At 42.5% G+C, this 20,153-nt stretch overlaps 1 long non-coding RNA gene across 1 annotated transcript in view; it reads left to right on the top strand.

The window, feature by feature from the left end:
- The window catches only part of LOC131907380 (uncharacterized), a 32,660-nt gene that overhangs the window by 4,272 nt on the left and 8,235 nt on the right, over positions 1-20,153 (top strand). The window contains exon 2 of the long non-coding RNA XR_009378384.1: positions 10,463-10,659. This is a non-coding gene — a long non-coding RNA (uncharacterized LOC131907380). The remainder of the gene's footprint in view (positions 1-10,462; positions 10,660-20,153) is intronic.

Raw genomic sequence — 20,153 nt, 5'->3', positions numbered from 1 at the left:
GGTCTTTTTCCCAGTGTCTTTTTGTCTCCTTTGTAAAAATGAGATGGAGTTGGGGTTGGAGGGACGGCTTGTTACTCGGAGCACCTGCTGCTCTTGCAGAGAACCTGGTTTGAGTCCTCAGCACCCATGTGGTATCTCACAATCTGCCGTTACTCCAGTTCTAGGGGATCCAATGCCCTCTTTTGAAGGCACCAGGCCCACACAGGTGCACATACATATATACATGAAGACAAAACACTCATCCACATAAAATAAAAATAAATGAATTTTTTGAAAAATAAACCTCTGCTGTCAGTTAACTTCTTGGCCCTCCAGTCGACCTCACTGGTTTACCGCTTTGTTCTCATGCCGGTACCGGGCTGTCTCTACCACTGTGGTTCTGCTGTATAGTTTGAGGGTGGGTATTTTAATACTTCCAGCGGTGTATTGCTCAGCTACTTGTGGTCTTTTGTTCCATATGAGTTCTTGCATTGCTTTCCCCCCCTAAATCTGTAAAATATAACACCAGAGTTTTGATAGGTATAACATCAAATCTATAGATTAATTCTGGTACCAGAATAAGAGTGATTTCATAGGATGAGTTTGGCAGTGTTTCTTAACTTTTGTGGAATAATTTAAGAAGAATTGGTGTGAGGTCTTCTTTGAAAGTTTGCTAGAACTCAGCAGGGGATCCATCGGGTCCTAGGCTTTCTCGGAGGGGTAACTTTTGATTACAGCTTCTAGTTCATTGCTTGTAATTGTATATTGAAATTATTTCTGTCTTCTGCCTCTAATTTTGTGAGATGATATGCAGTTAGAAATTCTCCTGTTTTTCTAGATTTTTGGAGTGTATGTTTCATAGTAATCCCTGTAAGAATTTCAGCACAGCAAAGGGAACTTTTGGAAGAGCTCACAGATGGTCCACAGAATGGGGGAAAAGAAGCTTTTGTCAGTTATATTTTAAACAAGTGGTTAAAAATTCAGAATTTACAAAGAATTGCAGAAATTAAATAAGGAAGTAAAACTTTCAATCAACAAATGAGCAAGTAAATGGAAAAGGCAGTTTTCTAAAAAGAAAAAGAAACAGGTATAGCCGAAAACTACTTTTAAAAGTATTCAACATCCCTAGCCATCAGGGAAATGCAAATTCAAATTAATTTGAGATACCGCCTCACCCTCAGTGAGAATGGCTATCATCAAGAAATCTGACAACACATATTGGAGAGGATGTGGAGAAAAAGGAACCATTATTCACTGCTGGCTGGGATGCAAATTAAAATAGCCATTATGGAAATCAATTTGGAGGTTTCTCAGAAAAATTAAAAATAGAAATGCCATATGACCTAGCTATTCCACGCTAAGATATGTCCAGAGAACTTCATACCCTAACACAGAAATAACTGTACACTCTTGTTTAAAGCTGCTCTATTCACTATAGAGGAATATGGAAACAACCTAGATATCCATCAACATCTGTGTTGAATGGATAATGGAAACCTGGCACATACATGAAATAGAATACTATTCAGCTCTAAAGAAGAATGAAACCACAGAACTTACAGGAAAACGGACGCCTCCACTCAGTCTCCTACCCCCAATGCTAGATAGCCAAACTTTTGTACAACCCCAGGGAATCAGGGAACCCCAGATTGACCAAGAGTCAATGGCTCCCACCCAAACCAGAAAGAAGCATGCTCCCAACAGAAACTCAGTTTGTAGAAAACTGTTTTCGTAGTCTTCCTACCTGAGTTTATGTGTCAAGCTAAGATCTGAAAAATGAATAACAATTAGAGATTAATCCAAGTAAAAGGAAAGGAAGAAAATTCTAAAGAGAAGAATGCATGTGGTCTTATTTTTAGGAAATTGTGCAGCTCATTTAAAATAAAATTCTACCAAAAGACTTCTAGTGTGTATACTTTTAATGTCCTTAAGGGAACAGCTCTCAAAATCTGCCGAAACCAGTGGCTCCTGGCTACCTAAGATGAACTCTATATTCTGTTAGCACAAAAACAACCCAAAGAATGTTCTCCAAAGAATAATGATATTGACATTACTTGGTTACAGCCAGCACTGTCACAGTTATACCCACGGGACAGTCAATGATATGTATGTCCAAAGAAGATAAGGAAGGACAAGGCTTCAAAGGCAAAAGAGGAGAAAGCTGTACAGATCCTGGAATAGTAAGTTCACTGATTTCGGAGGACTCAGCTCATGCATGAACGTGCCACCCCTGGGCAAGCACTCTGTCCAGAGCATCTCGTTGGGTCTTTACAGTCTTCCCACATGCTGAAGATGATAAACTTTGCTATAAAAAACTGTGCACACATAGGTAGCAGGTGAGCAAAGCCTGGGGTGTCTGAGAATGTGAAAGTCTTTTGTGCTGCCTGTAAGAACGTTCTTGAAGTAGTACTTACCTTAGACAGTACTTTCCACTTGTGACTGCATCCAGATATGACGGGATTGATTTCATTTTCCTGTCATCAGCTGAGCCAACTGAGCTCTCACGGTATTAGGGAGCACCGTGAGTTTATGCTGTTCATATATGCCCATGCTAGTGTGTCACTGCCATGACAAACGCCCGAGAGAAACCAGTTTAAAGGAGCAAATATTTCTTTTGGCTTTTGATTAGGTAGCTTCATGAGAGGTGGGGGGAGCTGTGAGGCAGACTATCATGGCAGATAGGTGAGGTAGGGAGGTGTTATCACCTCATGGCTGGCAGGAAAAAGCCAGGGCAAAGAGACAAGAAGGGACAAAGGTAAGATATTTTTCCAAAGGCATATCCCCAACAATGCATTTCCTCCTTACGAGGTCATAGAACTATGAATCTATCTGTGGATTAATTAATGATTGGGCCAGAGCCCTCAGGGTATAATTAGCTCCCAGTGATTGGAACCACCAGCTGGGGACCAGGTCCTCACCACAGGAGCCCTTTGCAAGACCCTTCACATCCAAACCATAACAAGCCCTATTCCACAGCGCCCCTCTTCAGAGTGAACTGATGATTCAACAACCATGCTTGTAATAAATAATTAGAGATTATGAATTAGACCAGTAGAGACATCTGGCCCTATTTGGAACAATCAGATTCACTACTGGAAGTTAAGTCTGATGGCTTCCAAATTAATAATTCTCAGAGAACAGCTGGAACTAAGCGCTCTCTCTCTCTCTCTCCTTTCTCTCTCTCTCTCTCTCTCTCTCTCTCTCTCTCTCTCTCTCTCTCTCTCTCTTTCTCGGTGTGTGTCTCCACACACACCATTATAGGTAGATAGATAGATAGATAGATAGATAGATAGATAGATAGATAGATAGATAGATGATAGACAGATAGATAGATAGATGATAGACAGACAGACAGATAGGAGAGAGAGCTAAGAGGCTTTCCCTCATTGAATAGAGCAGTAAAGAGAGGCAGCCTGAAGAGTTAGGGAGAGCTAGTGTCCAGACCACACAGATCTGAGAGGAGCCCAAGGTCACCTTACTCATGACGACACTTCCTAGACACCCAGCTGTGTTCCCGCCCCAGGATTCTGAGGTACATTCTGCAGGTCCTGAACTCAGCCTTACCTCTTTTCTTTCTGACACTAGCTCAAGTGAATCTCCTTGCTCGGCAGTCAGAGCTGAAAGATTGAACAATGAATAGTTGTGATTGTCAGCTTCCTTAATGGGGCACCTGGTAGCAGCTACATGCCCAAGCAGTGAGATTACAAGTCGCCAGGCCAGTTAAGATTATCTGCTCTTTAACAGGCATGCTATGACTCAGCAGTTTTCTCCTGAAAAAAAAAAAAAAAAAAAAAAAAGTCTCCATAAAGTCCTGGGAAACCTCAGAAAATTACTTCCCTCTCCACATTCCCCAGTAAATTAGGGTGGCCACTTGTACAGTCTCAGGGCACATGCAAATGAGTCTTCTAACACCAGGATTTGTTGGAAGACCTACCAAGCCTCTACCTGCCCCCAGACTGGTGAGGGGACACCAGCCATGAAAAGAAAACTTATAATTCTCTTTCGATGCTGTTTAGCCCTGCACATTACAGAGGCATGTGGCAGGGGTACCTCTAGTCAGAGGAGAAGAGAAAGTTATCTTTTGATAGAGAGCACGATCTGGAACCCATCAAAGTCATCACGTATGTGGTGTTTACCAGTGCCAGATGCTGTTTAAAGATATATACGTACAAAATTATATCATATATACGCCCACACATATTAATCCAACCATTAAAGGCTAAATACATTGTTGCTCTAAGTTAACAAGTGTCTATAAATATGTAGCTAGCATTAGCAGAGCTGAGCTCCAAATTCATATTAATAATGAATGTTTGTTTATTGATTACACAGCTACACAGTGGATAAAGTACAGAATGCTTATCTGCCCTCACATCCCCATGGAGGTTATTTTTATTCCAAACTGTAAATATCTTTAGGCTTTGAAATGTGCATCTAGTATGACCCAACTATGTGCACAGAGTCGATGTGAAGAGGGCTAAAAGGAGTATTTCCAGGCAATTCAACCATTTTATCATATGCCAGAAAATAATGAGCAGTCTCGACATTATTTATTATCTGCTGTGACCTCTACACTTGGGGAGCAAGGAAAACAAACAGATCATTTCAAGGTTGTACCAGCTGCCAAATGCAATTACTCCATCAGGAGGAACTCCAGAGGAGGGTTGCTGGGTAACAGGAAGTTTGTTTACATGAAATGTCTCTTTTTGATAAAAATCCCTCCAGGAAGATTTTTATTCCCTTGTTTTTAAAGTTGATTTTGTAACTTCATCATAAAATGCTTGTTTAGTTAGTTTATCTAACAAAGTGTAACTGCTGACGTTACTTGTAAAGCTGTTGTCACTTGGCTGTTCTGTGTTTATTTTTAATTAGAAAAAGACTGTGTGCATGTGCGTGTGAGATGTGTGTGTGTGCGAGATTGTGTGCATGTGCGTGTGAGATGTGTGTGTGCGTGTGAGATATGCGTGTGTGTGCCATAGTGTGATGTGTGAAGGTGAGAGGACAACTTGCAGACTTGGTTTTCTTCTACTTTGCTCAAGGTCTCTCTTGTTTCTTTTCTCTGCTGTATTGTACTCCAGGCCAGCTGGCCTCTGAGCTTCTGGATGTTTCTCCTATTTCTGCCTCACACAGGAGCAGAGTGAGGGGATTACAGCCTGTGTGCTAACGCACCCAGTTTTTCATGTGGGCCCTGGGGGTCATTAGGCTCTTGTGGTAAATATTTCCATTCACTGAACCATCTCTCTGGTCCTGTTTTGTGTTTTTGAGACAGGGTCTTGCTACATAGCCTAGGCTAGCCCAGAACTCTTGATCCCCCTGCCTCAGATTTCTGACTGCTGGGGCTAGAAAGGAATACCCCACATCTGACTGACAGTTTAAATTTGTTTCTGCTTTTCTTTCCTCCGTTTTCATGTTTTTCAGTTCACACCTGCGCTCTTCTCAGTGATTTCTACTTACTCACTTCTGGAAACTTTATAGTAAGAGTTAGTAACCTGGTTGGGGCTATGACTTGCAGATAATTGACACTGATATCACTCACCTCTCTCGATATCATCTGTGTGATTGTCATTAGGGCTGTTCACACACATCCAGCACTCCTCCTCCTCCTCACACGTGACAGGACTGTGTCTCCTACCTGTCTTGATGTTTCCTGTAGTCACATGACTTGCTTTAGCTACTAAAACAAGAGGAGCGGAGCAAATGTATGAAGAGCATACATCAATTCCAATAACAGTGGCAACAATTTCTTAATGGAAAATAACAAGAGGTGACAAAGGCATAGAGAGATGGATACTCAGATCCTGCTGGAGGGAATCCAAAATGCCGTAGACCTTTGGGAAACATTTAATCGTTGCTCAATGAATTAAATGTGGAACTGGGTGTGGTTGCGGCACACCTTTAATCTCAACACTTGGGAGGCAAAGAGAGGTGGATAACTGAGTGCCAGATCAGACAGGGCACACTGTCTCAAAAAAAAAATGTAATTGTCATGTAAGCCAGAAATTCTACTCTCTCTCTCTCTCTCTCTTGTTTTTTTTTTTTTTTTTTTTTTTTTAGCCCTGGCTGTCCTGAAACTCACTCTGTAGACCAGGCTGGCTTCAGGCTCACAGAGATGCGCCTGCCTCTGCCTCCTAAGTGCTGGGATTAAAGGCGTGCGCAGCAATTCTACTCTTGGGTATATACCTGGAAGAGAAAATAAGCATCCAACAAGTCTGTACACAAATATCCATAGCAGCTCAGCTACAATAGCCAAGTTCAGATAGACTATTATCTATCAGCCAATTAATTGGTAAACAAAATTTGATGCATATAAAATGAGATATTATTTAGCCATAAACAAGAACGAAGTACAAATATATGCAGCAACATAAATGATAGCTGACAACATTATGCTAGTGAAGAAGTTAGACACAAAAGGACATTAATGTGTGATTCCATTCGTAAGAAATGCTGGGAAGAGGCAAAGCAGAATGCTAGCTTCCAGGTGCTGGGGGATATGGGGGTGGGCTGTGACCGCACAGTAAGGAGGGTGTTTCCAGCTGGGGCTAGAAGGGTTTTTCTGGCTCTAGACAGTGTTGATTGCTTTCCATAACTGTGAATACAATTAATTCCACTAAATAATAACTATATTTTGTTAAGAATGCTTTTGTTTATGTTATATGTACTAGACTACACATAAAAAAAAAAAAAAGAGTGTGTGGACTCGGGCACACATAGTCCTCCAGAGTGATCACAGACATGTAAATTGGTAACAGCATCCGTAAGTCAGACCGGGACACTAGTCTGACTGAAACACCAACTTTTGTGCTGCCGTTTGTCACGGCAGCATAACCTCGCCATCCCCGCTGTAATTATTATGTTGGACTGGCTTCACCTAGCCTCTTCTTATACCTCCTTTGTGCCAGATAGTGGGAAAACAGAGAGAAAGCCTCCAGTCACTTACAAACTAGTAAAGGAAGTAAACACATAAATCAGAAGATGTTCTTCAGCGTGATGGCAACATAATAGAAGTAGATTATAAGTTATAGTGAAAGCACATAATGGAGGAGGAGATTATGAGCTATGGTGGGAACACATAATACAATAGATTATGTGTTAGTTACAGAGGAGACACATAATGGAGGGAAAGTACATAATAAAGTTGGATTATGAGTCACCGTGGCTGGACTGGCCAATTCCACCCCCCAAACCCAGAGAAATCTAGTCAAGAAGGCTAAAGCTTGAATTTAAAAATTCAAAAGCGGTGTAAAAATTTGCCTGGTAGAAAAAAGAAGTCCACTTCAGGTTGGGTGAAGAGCTTGGCCTCTGTGCAACAACAAAGGCTGCAACAGCTTGGTATGCAGGGGGATGACGATTATTGGATAACAAGATACTGGTGATGAGACCAAAGAGGTTGGCAAGGGTCTGGATTTTGGACAAAATCTTGTTACCAGTTCTTTCTAAGTTTCTGTTCACACTACACAAGGAAAATGAATGCACATGCAGTATGCTGGCTTACGGCACACCCTGCCAAACTGGGCACATCTTAGTTCATGGCGGCAGTCAGGGAATGCCTTTGGGAAAGACTCTCATGGGTCATGGGGAGCATGGATGGCACTTGTTAGGGTTGCTAGTGCTGTGATGAAACACCATGATCAAAAGCAACTTGGGGAGGAAAGGGTTTTTTCAGCTTATATTTCCACACTGTAGTCCAATATGAAGGAAGTCAGGACAGAAACTTAAGCAGGGCAGGAAACTGGAGGCAGGAGCTGATGTACAGGCCATGGAGGGGAGCTACTTACTGGCTTGCTACCCATGCCTAGCTCAGCCTGCTTTCTTATAGAACCCAGTACCACCAGCTCAGGGGCGGCACCACCCACAATGGACTGGGCCCTCCCACATCTGTCAATTGAGAAAATGCCCTACAGGCTTGCTACAGACTGAGCTGATGGAGGCATGTTCTCAATGAGGTCCCCTCCTCTCAGATGACCATAGCTTGTGTCAAGTTGACATAAAACTAGCCAGCACAACATTGAAGCTAAGAAACAGGATGATCAGATCCACATTCTAAGTCATGGTTTAGAAGACAGAGCTGTATGAAAAATTAGCATCAAATCAGAAAGATCTGGGTATAGAGGAGGAAGAAGAAGCATTTAAAATGGCTCCCAGCCTGAGTGATTGGTAAGGAAAGGGACGGCCTGGCCTTGCACCATCATAAACCTGTTGATTGGCTGTGCTAGAGGAAATATTTGACAGATGCTTAAAATCGGGGTACTTATAAATGGATTCAAGGAGAGGACTGGATAGAATTAAAGATGTAGGCATTCTGGGCTCATACATGAGATGGTTAAAGCCTAGAGGATGGTGAGCTGGCTGAGAGAGACAATAGGAAATTAAAAGAGCTGAGGGCATTCAAGGGGAGCCTCTGGGAAACAGCATTGGCATTTCTTTGATGCCTAACGGGATCTTCTCAACTGACTGAGCACCGAGACTCTTTGAAAAGAGCGACTTTCTTTAATCTGACTAAATTCCACTAATACATAAAGGTACCTCTGGGAATTCCAGATGCTTGGTCCCTTGTGCAGGCTGACACTTTTTGTCAAAATGGAGTGTTTAAAAGATTATACTATTTCAGTAATTTTAACAAACCCATAGCTATCTCAAACATTACAGCATATTGTCATTATTTATTTATCTTTCTGCCCTTCTAACTGGGCTGGGAAAATGCTCAAGGGCCGCTAGTCTTCACATCTGACATGGTACTTGGCATATGTTTGTGAATGAATATGTGAGTTTTAGGGTTCAGCCTAAGGAGAGAATGTGGTAACAGTTTTTGAAACTCAGGCCCAGTCTTTCCAAGGTTTTGCAACAGAATCGTAGCAAGTGGACAAGAGCTATATAGTTCTAAACATGGCAGTGTCCTTCGTACTAGTCAATGTTGATGATGATGCCTGGACTATGCTTAGAATGAAGTCTCACACAGGAAATGGAGTGAATCAACCGGAACCACAGTTACACATATGAATCTCACAAGTATTAGAGGAAGAAGTCACATAAAAGCATGCTCTCCCAATCCATTTTGTACTGCCATAACAGAAAACTCAAGACTGGATACCTTTCTGAAGAACAGTTTTACAGTTTTGTTTTACAGTTCTGGAGGCCGGGAAGTCCAGGTCAAAGGGAGGGATTTCTTGCTGCCTCACCCTAGGCCAGAAAACAAAAGGGCAAGAGGGCACATGCATCAGAGGGTAGAGGGCGGCAAACTCATCTTTCTTAGGATCCCATTCTCCTAGTGACTAACTTACTCTAGGATAATGGCATTAACCCACTCAAGAGGGCCGTGCTCTCCAGACCTGACCATTTCTTAAAGGTCCTGTCTCTCAACACGGCAACACTGAAGATCACATTTCCAGTATGAACTTCTGAGGACACACTCAAAGCATAGCAGAGGGGAATGATAGAAAACACTTGAGGGCTGGAGAGATGGCTCAGCGGTTAAGAGCACTGACTGCTCTTCCAGAGGTCCTGAGTTCAATTCCCAGCAACCACATGGTGGCTCACAACCATCTGTAATGAGATCTGGTGCCCTCTTCTGGCTTGCTGTCATATATGCTGTATACATAATAAATAAATAAAAAAATCTAAAAAAAAAAAAAAAAAGAAAAGAAAACACTTGAAGTTTAAACAAGCAGGACGAAGGTAGTGTTTAGAAGTCTGGAAAGCTCTTGTCTTTGGAGGGTGTAGTGATGGGAGGGCACAAGGGATGGACTTTTTGAGAACTATGCTCTATGTCTTGATCTGGGTCATGTTTACATGAGCATGCTCAGTGTGTGATCTTTCATTGAGCTGGACCTTTTTCAGTATGATTGACATTTCCATGTGTTTTATGAAAACAATTACAGTATATAATACTACAAATATGTAGAAGCATTAAGGAAAAATTTTGACATGAGTATAGCATTAAGGCAGTAGCTGAAACCACACTGTCAAATAGTGGATTTCATAAGGCATGGGAGAATTGGTTGATTTATAAGGCTAAAGATTTCATATTTTCTGGGGAGAGAGTGTCTCTTAGTGGTTCATACTTGGCTGGCAATATAGCAAATAAATAAACAAATACGTTCAAGAAACCATTGGTAACTGTTATTTATATATTATTATGGGTCCTGTTAATATTGTTATAAAATTGCTTTTCTTCATTTTATAGCATTCTACTCCAAGAAGATAGAGATTTTTGAAAAATACCACAGCTTTAGTGCCAACCACATTAGTATCACTATCGTAGCAAAAGCTGGCAAAGGATGTTGCCAGTTAAGTGGTCTCAGAGTTGAAGCCAGAAGATCAGGTGGAAAAAAAAAAAAAAACCCTGCTATAATGAGGTGCTCTCAGAAGCCAGCAATCCTGTTAATTAAAGTACTGGCTGAGTAGCAGGACAGAGTTTTCCAGACCACCCGCTGAGGTGTCTAAGGTCTTGAATTCTAATCCTGTCTCTGCTCCTCCCTCTCAGTGTGACTTTAAGGAAGCTGTTTGACATCTCGAAGCTTCATTTTTCTCGTCTATGAGATGGGGATAAAACGCACACGTTAAAGAAAAAAGAGCACTTAGATCTGCTGTTTGCCATGAATCCTCTCATCTTCTTCCATTTTATACTCGAGAAAACGGAGGTTCAGTCGGGGGTTATCACTGGTCTGAAGCCACAAGCTGGTAAGTGGTATAGACAAACAGGACGCTCGAGCCCTGTTTTTAACAATTACTGAACTGTTGAACTACCTGGCAAAGTTCCGCGGGGGTTAAGTGAACCGATGTACCTAATTGTGCGTGACATATTTGGAGTATTTCATAAACGTTAATTATTAAAACGAGAACGGAGTGGAACCCAGATTTCAAACCATAACAAACCCGAGGTTGGCATGGATCATCCAGGGTCAAGTCGAAAGCTGAAAGCCGGGCATGCCCAGTCTCAAAGCATCTACAAATGAAAGCAAGTTCTCAGCAAAGGTCCCAGGGTGTCAGGAATAATTTGTGTATGTAGGAACCACCTGTGTGGGAACGGATGGGAGGGAAGTAAAATGAGCAAGAACTGGAGGGTGCCAACATGGAAGCAGGGAGCAATGAGGCCTGTGGGTGCCCTCTGCCCAGGAGACTGTGAGGGGGTGCAGCCCTCTGACTCACTGTTGAAGACATGGAGGCCAGAAGGGCTAGGGGAGCCACCTGGAGCTCCCCAACCACACATACCCGGGGCCCTGACTCCCAGGCCAGTCTGTCAAACTGGGAGCAAACAGAGCCTAGGTCTGGACGCCCTGCGTTTGCATGTTAGGTAATGACAGCACTACTCCTCCATCACCTCTCCCCGTCCCTGAGAGGTCAGGAGCCCCGTCTCTTCTGTTTCCCACTTAATCTGTCGTCCGGTGAAAGCACTTAGACATTAGTCAGGTCTGTTACAGTTTAAAAAATAGGATAAGGATAAATATACCGGGGACTAGAAAGGAAAACTGACATAAATATTTCAGATGGAAGACAGGACTTCAAAGAAACTTCCAAAATCTGATAAGGGCTGCACACTCTGTCTCCAGAGATTAAACGGTAGAGCCCCAAGTTCACGTTTGTATGACTGGTAATGTTTAGCTAGAAAACACTGAAAGGCTGGGAAGGCAGCACACCAGGTTTCCTCTCCCCTTAGCATTTCCTTCTCTGATGTTCATCGTTAGATCCCAAGCCAGCTCAGGCTGCTGCCCAGGTCCAGCTCATGTGCAGCTGGATCTCTCCCCACCCTCAGAGCTGATTTTTCAAACAGGTCCCAGGTTAACACAATCTCCTCCTCCCGTTTGTTACCCAGCAACCAGAGATAGCCCGACTGCCAGAACTCTATTAAGGACTCACCATTCACACGGCCTAGACCCTCGCTCCTTCCTCTGAGACCTATAAGAAGGGACACCACCACTCCACTCAGCCACGTGGGCCTGAACTTTCCTCAGAGTCCCCATCACATCTGTCTGTTTGCCTGTTTATAGTGTTAATTACTCTCCTAATAAATCTCTTACCCCAAAAGACAATCTGTCTCAGTGTCCCATAAACTCAGAATGTTTTACTCATCTTCTCTGTAGTTATGAGCCAAGGTTGGTGCTAAAGAACATAGCTCACATGTCTTGGTGGGGATGAAGACCCAAGTTAACTGCAGCTGTGGATCTATATTCCTATGGAGCCTTTTGTTGGTGTTTATTTTATTTTAAGATAGAGTCTCACAGTGTAGCTTGGGATGCTCTCCAGCTCCCCACACTCCTGCCTCACACTCTCTTGTATGGGGATTGCAGGTGTGTGGCACTCTGCCTGGCTCACACTGCTAATTGATTAGTTGACTACTGTATACTCTCAGAAGGGTTTTCTCTGGGAATTTTTCCCTTTTAAGATTAGTTGGGGGTGGAGGTGTGGCTAGAGATGTAGTTTAGGTGGTAGAGTGCTTGACTAACATGGAAAAAGCCCTTGGTTCTATTTCCAGCACCACATAAACCAAGAGTGGTGGTGCATGCCTGTAATCCCAGCACCAGGTAGGTAGAGGGAGAGGGACCAGAAGTTCTTGGCTAAACAGAAACCTCCAGGCCAATCTGACCTACATGAGGCCCTGTCTTGAAAGTAACTCACTAAGTAATTTCATAACTAAAAAAAAATAGACATTCCCATAATGGTTACAATTTTTACTATTTTGAATACAAAGCTCGGAGGTATTAGTATTTACATCACTATATAAATATCACTGCTGTCTACCCACAGAACTTTCTCATGTTGTGGGAAATTACTTTAACTATGTAAAGATGTGTTACATTTGTATGGTGATATTTTATTTGTATGTTAATAAATAAAGTTGCCTGGGGGTCAGAGCTAATAGCAAGCCATAGCAGGCCAGGCAGTGGTGGCACACGCCTTTAATCCCAGCTCTTGGCAGGCAGAGCTAGGCGGATCTCTGTGTTCAAGGAGACACACGCCTTTAATCTCAATACCAACCATAGAAGACCTGGAGGTCTGTACAGACAGGCAGTGACGAGGAGGTCATGTGGTTGGGTTTACAACCAATGAGAAGGCAGAATAGAAAGTCAATAAAAAGCACAAACACACAGGAAGTAGGTCTCTTGCGGAGAGGTAGGACAGCAGCGGCAGTGAAGGGTAAGGTTTTTAATCTCAGCTCTTAGCTATTGCTCTGACCTCTTGGCTTTCATCTCTGAATCGGCTCTATAGTATCTTATTTAATAAGATGATTACCCCTACACATTTGTTTATGCTGTGGAATATTACTTTAACTGGGTAAAGGTGTGTTACATTTGTTTCCGCTGCATTTGTTTAGTGATGTAAGGATGTGTGTTTAATTATGTAAAAATATGTTGCGTTTGTGGCACCTTGCCTGCCTAAGGCACCTGATTGGTCTAATAAAAAGCTGACTGGCCAATAGCTAGGCAGGAGAGGGATAGGCGGGGCTGGCAGGCAGGGAGAATAAATAGGAGGAGGACTCTAGGCTTGAGAGAGAGGAAAGGAAGGAGAGGAGAACAAGGGAGAAAGAAAGGGACACATCCAAGGCCAGAAGCCACGCAGGTGCCAGCAGGCAGACATAGAATAGAATATACAGAAAGAAAGAAAGGTAAAAATCTCTGAGGCGAAATGTAGATGAGAAGAAACAAATAATTTAAAAGAGTGAGACAAGCATAAGATAAGGCCAAACATTGATAACTAATATTAAGTCTCCATGTCATGATTTGGGAGCTGGTTGGTGGAAAATAAAAAAAATAAAAAAAAGCCTGCTGCACTCTCATTTACCCAAATTAAAATCATCCCACTGAACATCAATTCCCCATCACTTCCCCACCCCAAGCCCTGGAAACCGCTATTATACTTCCCATCTCTATGAATTTGATTTTGTTAGGCCACTCTAACAAGTGAAACTATACAATGTTTGTCCCTTATGTTTGATTTATTTCATTTGCATAAAATTAGTAAGATTCATCCATGTTGTAACTTGGGTCAAAGTTTCCTTTTTAATGCTGAAGAATATTCCATTATATGGTGTATATCATATTATAGTTATCTATTTGTTCATCAGTTGACATTCGAATAGTATTCACCTTCTATCTTTGTGAATGATACTTCTGTGAACTATGTGTACAAATGTCTGTTCAGGTCCCTGCTTGGAATTTCTGAAATCCAGTGGTAATTCTCAGTGTAACTTTTTTGATGAGCTATTGTAGCACAAATCTTAAAAGGTCTTAAAAACAAACCCGGAGCTAGGTACTAGGGTGAACACTGGAAGATCAGAGAAACAGAACAAGCCACAGCCACCTCACCTTGCCAGTTCCTCAGCTGATCCTGTTTCCTCAAACTGAAGCCTCTGAGTCCTCATCCGAATGGATCTCAGCAGAACTGCTGCTAAAAGTCTAAAAGCTTAATAGACTCTAGTTCCTGGTTTTCATGCCTTATATACCTTTCTGATTCCTGCCATCTCTTCCTGGGATTAAAGGCGTGTGTCACCATGCCTGGCTGTTTCCAGTGTGGCTTTGAACTCACAGAGATCCAGATGGATCTCTGCCTCCAGAACGCTAGGATTAAAGGTGTGTATGCCATCATTTTTTCTGTCCTGTATGTCTACCCAGCAGCTGTTCTGTTCTCTGACCCCAGATAAGTTTATTAAGGTACACAATATATTGGGACACACAATATCACCACAAGCTACACTTATATTCTTTCTTACTACATTTCCAGAGTCAGTTACCTATCTGAACAATATATTTTGCCTTTCAAGTGTAGTAGTGTGCGTCCGTCCTAAGTGACCTCTCTTTCGCTTGTCCCTTCTTTAATAACAAGGTTATTTCAAAACATGATCTTAATGTTCCACTCCACTAACTCTTTCAAAACAGAAACATTAAGCTTCACTCTTTGGAACAAATTGCTGTTTCCTAAGTCATGCAGTATATATTTATACTTAAATGGATAAGAATCTATACTTTCATGGGGAGGGTGTAGGGGAGACAGTCTTTGAAATCACTATCAAGATGCCAGTATAGCTGGTTTGGGGCATGCCGGTAGTCCCAGCTACTCAGGAAGCTGAGGGGGGATGATTGCTTGAGTGGGTGAGTTTCAGATCAGTCTGGGGAACTAAGAAACTACGATTGTTAGCAGACTTAGAGTCACAGCTTGTTCTCCAACCAGCCAGGTTTGGACACTTCTACTCAAGCCGTTAAAAGTATTAAATTAATAGTGAAAAACAAACAAACAAAACAGAGAAAAGAGTGTTATTCGATGTAGCCACTAAGGAAAGAGTCACAAAGAAATCAAGCTGCTTGTAAGTCTATCTTCAGGCTCCTAACCTGAAGCTAAGGGTATGCATTTAAAAACAAAAAAAAAAGCAGTCCAGCTAAGGTGTGGTCCCCACCCATCACCCACAGCTTCAAATCACTCTTTCAAGGCTGACGGTTTCTAAAACTTTCTCCAAGAGAAAAGCTCCTGCTTTTGCTCCCCCATCCAGGGCAAATCCTGGTTTCTTGGGGTTTATTGTTTCAATAGTGTGGTATCCAAATGGAGGGGCACAAACATTTCTTTAGATTATAGTCAGTCTTGCAAGGCAGGTTGGTTATGAGGCTTGTTTGAGTAAATGAGTTTAGCATTAGCCTAGGCAACAGAATGAGACCTTGTTTTTTGTTTTGTTTTGTTTTGTTTTTTGTTTTGAGACAGGGTTTCTCTGTGTAACAGGCCTGGTTGTCTTGGAACTTAATTTGTAGACCACGCTGGCCTCCAACAGGCAGAGATTAAAAGGGTGCTCCACTATGCCCTTCGAGGTCTTGTTTTTATTATTTAGATAAAAACCAGAGTGCCCACCTCTTCTCTAGAGGATGATGATACAGTGCTCTGGGATAGCAACCTCCTGATAAGATTCTGTTTCTTCCTCTTTCGTAGGTGGTGGTCATGGGGGTGGGGGGTAGTGATGGGGGTGGTTCCCAGTTTCACAGCCACCATCTCAGCTCTGTATATTTTTGTAAACAGTCTTAAATTATTTTTCAGACAAGGCAAAGCTATAGATTCGTCAAGTTAGAAATGAGGCAGTCACTTGCCTTAGTTTGCTCAGGACAGCTCCAGTTAACCCCTCTTACCCTGCAAATTTTAAGTCTAATTCTAAAATATAAAGACAATTTCAGTTTGGAGGATAAATTCCCGATTCAGCTCAGGTAAAATACTCCTTGATCTTCCACAGAAGTTTGCATGTTCTGCTCTGAGCCCAAGTTCTTGCATCTCATTTACTAACAGCTCTGCACAGGAGGCAGAGGCCCATTTCATCTCTCTTCAGTGAAGGAGGAAATCAAGGTTTCCAGGATGCAAGCTGACTGAGGCCCTGCCGGCAGACCAGAGCTAGAATTCTTGACTTCAAGTCCAGCATTGTTTCTGCTGTGAACTGGTCTGTGCCGATGTCTGTCTAAAGTTTAACTTTACTTCCTCATTTGGTAATCTGGTCAGTTCCTGGGCCGAGAACAGTTTAGACATGTTCATCCTTGCCCAGAGTCTAGGCAAGCACTGAAATTGAGCAAAGAGATGGAAAAAGGCAGATAAGCCCAAGAAGGGCGTTAGCAAATCCTAAGACAAACGAGGTTAAACCTTTGACTCTACTGGGTTGTGTCAGGTTATTTGAATCTTACATCTGGCCAAATTAAGGATGGAGTGAACAGGAGCAGAGGAGAGACGAGTAAGAGAGAAAGAGGGGAAGAGAGAGAGAGAGGGTAATGCATTTTGAAGAACATGTATTTAAGTTCTGCTCTGTCTTATATATTTTCCCTTTGTCAGATGAGGCAAAAGTATATATTCATCAAGTAAGAAGTATCAAATATGACTCTTTTCCATCAAATACTATAAAACTTATGTTTAGGATAAGGAATTAAAATCTTTTTTATCACCCCCACCTTGTAAGACCTCTATGTAAATGTTTTAAGCCCCTAACCCAGTAAAATCTTTGTTTATACAAAGGACCACTGCTTATTCCTCTGGAATGCTAGGATTAAAGGTGTGAGTGCCACCATTTTCTAGCCTTTGTATCTAGTGGCTGTTCTGTCTCTGGCCCCAGATAAGTTTATTAGGGTGCACAGTATCTTAGGAAACACAATACTACCACCACTGATGCAGCTATGGGAAAACCATTGTACATACTGGGTAAAAACTTTTCAGTGTGGCTGTTTTTGGGTGCTCACACACCTCTTAGTAACTCTCACACATGCAGAGGAAGTCTAATAAGCTCATTGTTTCACCAGGGTGAAGATCGATGAAACTGAACTTTGGTTTGTCATTGGGACCTGATGAGGAGAGAATAGACATTGTTTAGTGCCTCTCCCCTTCCAGGGAGAAGATTCTCACAATAGATAGTAAATTCCTTTGTTAATACTATTATGTCTTATGGTATAAGAAAGGAAACCAGTAAATACAAATAAAACATTAGAAGGACGAATACGTGGAAATTGTTTTAGTAAAGATGGATTTACTGCATATGAAGATTAAGATGGCTGGATGTTTCCTGGATGGGAAAGAAGACTGGAAATCAATCCAGGTTATGAAGTTCTGAGTAAGTTACTCAAGATACATAAAGGATGAGACTTAGAGAAGATATATATTGTAGCTGGAGTTTTCCTGCCTGGCCCACAGTCAGGATAAATCTCTCTCACCTGCCAGTCCCACAGCCTCAGACCCAACCAAGTAAACACAGAGACTTATGTTGCTTTCAAACTGTATGGCCGTGGCAGGCTTCTTGCTAACTGTTCTTATAGCTTAAATTAATCCATTTCCATTAATCTATACCTTGCCACATGGCTCGTGGCTTACCGGCATCTTCACATGCTGTTTCTCATCGTGGCGGCTGGCAGTGTCTCTCTGACTCAGCCTTCCACTTCCCAGCTTTATTCTCCTCCTTGTCCCGCCTACACTTCCTGCCTAGCCAATGGCCAATCAGTGTTTTATTTGACTAATTAGCAACACATTTGCCATACATCCCACAGCAATATATGGTATTTAAAATTTCTAAGGTCACTGGACATGATGGCACACGCCATTAATCCCAGCACTCAGAGACAGAGGCAGGCGGATCTCTGTCAGTTTGAGGCCAGCCTGGGCTACAGAGTGAGTTCCAAGACAGCCATACACAGAGAAACCCTGTCTTGAAAAATAAAACAAAACAACAACAAAAAAGTTTCTAAGGTCAAAGGTCAGTGAGGACTACAAGATCTATAAGGACTATCTAAAATCTACATCTAATCAAAGCTTGTTTAGAAGTACCTAGGTGCTGGGTGGCGGCGGCGGCAGCAGCAGCAGCAGCAGCAGCAGCAGCAGCAGCAGCGCACGCCTTTAATCCCAGCACTTGGGAGGCAGAGGCACATGGATCTCTGTGAGTTTGAGGCCAGCCTGGGCTACCTACTGAGTTCCAGGAAAGGCACAAAGCTACACAGAGAAACCCTGTCTCAGGAAAAAAAAAAGAAGAGGTATTTAGGCAATAGTATAAAGTACCAGACAGTTGGAACTTGATCTTCTGGGTGTTTAACAACCATAGTTGGAGACTATTCTAACATGATCAGAGGTACTAAAAGGGAGATTATCTTCCCCCTTGCCCTCTAAGATCAATGAAGTCCCAGGGGACTGTGGACAACTCTCAAGGTGTCCTGTTGTGACTGGAGAATCACCTGTTCTCTTGTTCTGGGAGGCCATGGAAAAGGCTTCACTCAGTGAATTCTAACCAGTGTCCTGTCTAAAAAGAGGAGGGTCAACACAGAGGAAAGATTTCTGTAGACGGATTTTTCTTGGGGCCGACAGCTCACAAAACAACAACAACAACAACAACAACAACAAAAATGACACAGAGACTTATTATTAATTATGAAAGCTTGGACTTCGCTTAGGTTTGTCCCACTAGCTCTTACAACTTAAATTAACCCATGTTTTGAAATCTATGTTCTTCACTCTGTACTGCCCATCCTGCTTCCTCAATGTCTGACTTCTTCCCAGAGCTCTCTCTGTCCAGAAGTCCTGCCTGTCCCTCCTGCCTGGCTATTGACCATTTAGCTCTTTATTAAACCAATCACAGTGATACATCTTCACACAGTGTAAAGAAATATTCCACAACAGATTTCCTCAGTGGTTCCAAGTAAAGGCACCGTCAGGTGAAGCAAGGCCTTTGATTTATCCTCACGTAGATGGACAACTGGCAGAAGAAAGGCTAGCAGAGCCTTAGGTTCCTCTGAAGCTCAGTGATCCCTGAGGACCAGATCCTTACCTGGCTTTGATAATACAAAAAGAAAAGAAATTTTTGGCCACATGCATGGTCTCAAATACTCAGCAGGAAAGTATAACCAGAGACTAAAAGAACTGGTAAAAGTCCAAGGGCTTGCACTGCCCAAACATTTGGCATAAGTCCACAAGAGATGTTATTTAGACAACTATATCTCACTGGTATTTTTTTTTTTTTGTTTTTTTTTTTTTGTTTTTCGAGACAGGGTTTCTTTGTGTAGCTTTGCGCCTTTCCTAGAACTCGCTTTGGAGACCAGGCTGGCCTCGAACTCACAGAGATCCGCCTGGCTCTGCCTCCCAAGTGCTGGGTGTGCACCACCACCGCCCGGCCTCACTGGTATTTTTATCTTGATAAAAAGATGTTGTCCAGCCAGGCATGATGGCACACACCTTTAATCCCATCACTTGGGAGGCAGAGGCAGGCAGATCTTCCTGAGTTCAAGGCCAGCCTGAACTACATAGTGAGTTCCAGGACAGCTAGTGCAGTGCAGAGTGAGATTCTATCTCGGGCTGGAGAGATGGCTCAGAGGTTAAGAGCACCGACTGCTCTTCCAGAGGTCCTGAGTTCAATTCCCAGCACCCACATGGTGGTTCACAACCATCTGTAATGTGATCTGGCACCCTCTTCTGTAGGGTATAATAAATAAATAAGTCTGAAAAAGAAAAAGAGATTCTGTCTCAAAAAACAAAAAACAAACAAAAAAGATGTCCAGATAGATGTAAGACTTCAGACCTTGGCTCACTGCGGTACCTGCCCACAGTCAACAAAGACAGGCTCACTTAGTGTTTCCACCTAAACATTACATGACGGCTAAATATCTCTTCTCATCCTATTTCAAAGCCACATGGGAAGGCCATCATGCCGACTTCATGTGATGAACAGCTATCAAGGGATACGAAAGCGG

This window comes from Peromyscus eremicus, chromosome 1 (assembly GCF_949786415.1).
Source record: "Peromyscus eremicus chromosome 1, PerEre_H2_v1, whole genome shotgun sequence".
Taxonomy (NCBI): domain Eukaryota; kingdom Metazoa; phylum Chordata; class Mammalia; order Rodentia; family Cricetidae; genus Peromyscus; species Peromyscus eremicus.
Note: the sequence above shows the minus strand (reverse complement) of the source record. Positions and strands in the feature narration are given on the sequence as shown.